We start from the raw sequence: 4269 nt of genomic DNA, 5'->3' as shown, positions 1-4269 counted from the left end.
CCGGGGCAGGGGCCTCGGGCCCACGTGCCTCACCTTGCCTCCCGATGCCTGTTTCCTGGTCAGCGCTGGCACTGGGGGGGGGCGCTGGCTGACACCTAGGGCAGTCCGGCCGCCCCTTCGCCCAGTGGCCTGGGGGGTTCCCTGGGGTCCTGCTGATGGGAAACTGAGGGGCAGGACTGGCCAGCGGTTGGGGCCTCTCTCAAGGAGGACGCCATGGCTTTCATACAAGAAACAAATTCCACAGCCCACAAAAATGTGCCCCCTCCCTCGGGGGCCAGGGCCCAGCCCCACCCCGCGGGAGGACGAGACGGGGCAGTGATGCACATCTGGGGGCAAACCAGGAACATCTGGAGAGCCCAGCTGGTTCGAATGCAGCATCCGCAGGCGGGGGTGGCGGCTTGTGTTGGGTGGGTGGACTCGGCCCCCACCCACCTCCCGACCGGCCTCTCCCCCTCGCCTCTCCCAAATAAAGTAAGGTGCTGCTCCACTGCTAGAGCCATGGTGGGCTCCCTGCTGCCCTGAGCATCAAGGCCCCTGCTCGTCCTCGGAGGCTCTGGGTCTGTCCATGCCACAGGGACGCCGAGGGATGGAAACAGGGACACTGGCCTACGGGGAGGCCAGTGACAGCCGCTTTGTGATGATCATGGCAGGACATAAAGCTACACCGGTGCTGTCCCCAGTGTTTAGGGCAGCAACGACAGCAGGTGTGCCATTTCATCCCCACGTGGCAGGTGGAAAACCCACGTCCAGGAAGCGAGTGGCCTTGCTCTGGGCGAATCCTACGCACCCCTCAGAGCCCTGGCTGTCCACCCCCTCCTCACACTCTGAGCCTCGGGCCGTGTGGCCTCCCACAGAGAGCGGCTCCGCAGTCAGGGGTCACAGAGCAAATAGGAGTCTGCCAGGGTTCGCCTCCAGTGAGTCCACTCTGCTGGGAGCCCGCCTAGCTTGGGAGCGGGGGTGAGGAGTGGGGACGGGGGGCCAGGCCCTGCGTGCAGAGCCCAGGATAGGGACAGGTTTCCTCAGAGACACACAGCAGGTCCCGGCAAAGAAACGACCCAACATGCCAGCACAGGTTCTGCTCCTGACACACAGCAACCCAGCAAACACTTATTCAGCACCTACTGTATGCCAGGGACTGGGATGGGGCCAGGGACACCCTGGGCCCGGCTGCCATCTGGTGGGGGAGACAGACAGACAGAACAAAGGTGAATAGCTATGGCACAGTAGACGTTGGCCGCCTGCGGACCACAGCAGCCCAGATGGAGTGACCGGCCGGCTGCTCCCAGGGGTGGTGAGGGCGGCTTCTCAGACAGGAGGTTTGGAGCTGAGGCCTAGGGAGTGGTAAGAACTGGCCAGGTGACCTCTGGGGAGAGGGTTCCAGGCAGAAGGAACTGCAAGGCAGGGCCTGGAGCTAGGGATGTGCATTTGAGGCAACCAGTGTGGCTCCAGCAAGCAGAGCCAGGGGACAACATGGGACGCTGAGGTCAGACGTGACAGGAGCCCTGTGGCCCAGGATCGGCTCCCTACCCCCTGCCCCAGCACCTGGAGCCTTCTGTTCCTGCACCCCACACCACAGGTGTGCCCAGGAGCACCTTTGTGTGCCAGGCCACCAGCTTCTTGGACCTGCTGGCCGGCCCTCTGTGTTGGCCCATAAAATAACCACCTTGACCACACGGGGCAAGCCCGCTGGCCCCACAGGCGTCTGCGGCTGGCAGGAGGGGGCTCGGCGGGGTGGGATGACAGGATCAGCCTAATGAGGCCTGGCACACTGAACAGCTGGCGTGGGGCCCAGCGGGCAGCTCCGGAGACGTGGCTCTCCCAGGAGCAGCCAGAGGACACCCCAGGAAGCCGCCACCTAAGAGGGAAACCGAAGCCCTGCCCCAGGGGCCCAGACCCTCACGCTGAGGAAGACGGGCACCACGTACTTGGCCATTCCTCCTCCTCCTCCCGAATTCAAATTTGGACTCAAGTCCCTGAGGCCCGGTGCCACTCAGACCCGGATGGAACCCTCTCTCTGGACCCCAGTTTCGTTCAGTGCTGAGACTTAACCCAGGGGTGCTCTGCCGCTGAGCTGCACCCCGGCCTCCTTCAAAGTTTCATTTTGAGACCGGGTTTCACTGAGTTGCTTAGGGCCTCACTAAATTGCTGAGGTTGGCCTTGAATTTAGGATCCTCCTGCCTCAGCCTCCCGAGCTGCTGGGATTATAGGTGTGCACCACTGGACCTGGCTCCTGTCTGATTCCTTCCAGGTCTCACCAGAAGCCTGATTTCATTTGGATCTGACAAGAAGAACTCTCTGTCTATTATCTCACTGAAAGGCCTTCCTGGTCAGCCTGTCCAAAGGGCCCTGTCACCGCACTCGGCTCGCAGGCTCCCTTCTCTGCAGCGGGCACCTCTGCAAGTGCACAGCTGCCTGGGGTACTGTTGCCCCTCGCCCACAGGCACCCTCCCTGCCCGGCTGTCCTGTGCTTGGCTTCACCCTCGCGGGGCCTGGGCACAATGCAGCCCCAAGCTCAGGAACAAGATCTCCTCTCTCCTTCTGATTCCAACCCTCACCCCAGAGCTCTGTCCTGAGTACCCCACGCTCTTCCTCCTCTGGCACACTAACCATGAACCCTGAACATGCCAGAATTGGCCATGCCACCGCCTGCTTCCAGATCTTTGCATGTGAAGATCCTGCCACCCAAAATGTCCTTTCTTTTCCCACTAAGAAAACTCCTCTTCATCCTTCACAGCCCCAGCTCCAATGCCCTTCCTACCTTGTGGTAGAGCCCTCACCCCTTACTACACAGAAGCTCTGTGTCCCTGGGTCTCCAAATCTGTCTCTCTTCAAGGACGGGGCACAAGAGGCCCGATACCAGGACTCTGATACCATCGTTGTTTGTCAAACATTTGTTGAAACAAATGTGTTCTTGTGCCTGGCTGCCAACTTTTGGGTCTCTTCTGCCCCAGATTCTTGAAAGTTCTATCCTCTGCTCAAGCCCTGAAAGCTGAGGCCAGAAATCCAAGGGGCTGGTGGTATTCCAGACACTGTCCCATTGAAGAGGGGGGTGTCTGTTTTCTTTCCTGCTCCCCTACAGCCAGCTCTCTGCAGCTCGCTGGGGGTGGCACGAGCTTGGGAACCCCGACCCTCAGAAGTCCTAGGATGAAAGGAGTGGGGAGGGGTGCCACAGGGCCCCCAGGCAAGTGACTGGGGGTGGGGAGAGACTGGCGAGTCCGGGAATCTGCCCTCCACTGACATCCGCCTGGGCTGGTCACGCCCCATCGGGGCTTCCTCAGCCCCGGGCACTTGGAGACAAAGAGTGCCATGGAATACAGAAGGACATGGGGCAGGAGAGGGCAGGGCAGGTAGGCGGCTGTGGGGCAGGCATGAGGCCCACCCTACTTCACCCGGGCTCCTGCCCTTGCTCCCCCAGTTCAGGGCTGGGGACTGCAGAGCCCGGTAGCCACCCAAATGTATGCTAGCAGCGACATGGTTTCTCTCCAGTCCACGCCATTCTGCCCACTGTCTGAATCCCCCTGGACCTGACGACTCCTAACCCACAAACCACCTCCTGGGGCAATTTTGAGCAAGAGACTTCTTTTACAAAAGCAGAGAAGACAGGCGCTGCCCGGCCCCTGCAAATCCAATCTTTGCCCTTAAGGGACCCCCCACCCCAAGGGTTGGACGCCCTCTTGTGGCAGTACTGGCGTCTCCCGGAGCCGAGAGGGCCCGGCCTTTACCGGAGGACACCGTGTCCCCGGCGGCGCCGGCGGCGGCGGCGCGCAGGGAACGCGGCTGGAACGCGCCGCTGACAGATGTTTACTCTGTGCGCAGCTGGGCCGCGACTGCAGCCCCCGCCCGGGGTCTTCGGGATCCAGATGCCCGCCCCGCCCCTGTAGACCCCGAGACGGAAGGGGTGTCTGGGTTTCGCCCTCCTAGAGGCTGGGAGGGCATTCCCGTCGCCGGCGCTTCCTGGCCTCTTCCGAGGCACCTACGGGGGTCTATGGAGGCAGAACGCGTCCGCCCCGTCGGACAGGGACATCTCCGCCACTCCCGCCTGGAGGGGCGCTTGAGATCGCCCTCCCCAGCCCAGCGCCCCTCCACGCACAGACCTGTCGGCCGCGACCCGCCCTCACACACGCGCCTGTCCCGGGCCCCAGGAGGGAAGCTGATGGTCTCCCTGAGCCCCGGGGGTGCACCGGCCGGGTGGTCGTCTCGTGCCGGTCCCCGCAGGCCCCCACCTAACCTTGCTTACCTGCTCAGGGCGCCGGACTACCCGTCAGTGGC

General features: G+C 62.7%; 1 protein-coding gene across 2 annotated transcripts in view; it reads right to left on the bottom strand.

Moving 5' to 3' along the window:
• Nrtn (neurturin) overlaps positions 1-4269 on the bottom strand; it is a 12216-nt gene extending 7947 nt beyond the window's left edge. The window contains exon 1 of one of the 2 annotated variants that reach the window (XM_015503675.2): positions 4238-4269. The gene's annotated coding sequence lies outside the window, so the exon portion shown is untranslated. The remainder of the gene's footprint in view (positions 1-4237) is intronic. The other variant, XM_048812672.1, reaches the window with a different exon arrangement.

Source organism: Marmota marmota, unplaced genomic scaffold, assembly GCF_001458135.2.
Source record: "Marmota marmota marmota unplaced genomic scaffold, marMar, whole genome shotgun sequence".
NCBI lineage: Eukaryota > Metazoa > Chordata > Mammalia > Rodentia > Sciuridae > Marmota > Marmota marmota.
Note: the sequence above shows the minus strand (reverse complement) of the source record. Positions and strands in the feature narration are given on the sequence as shown.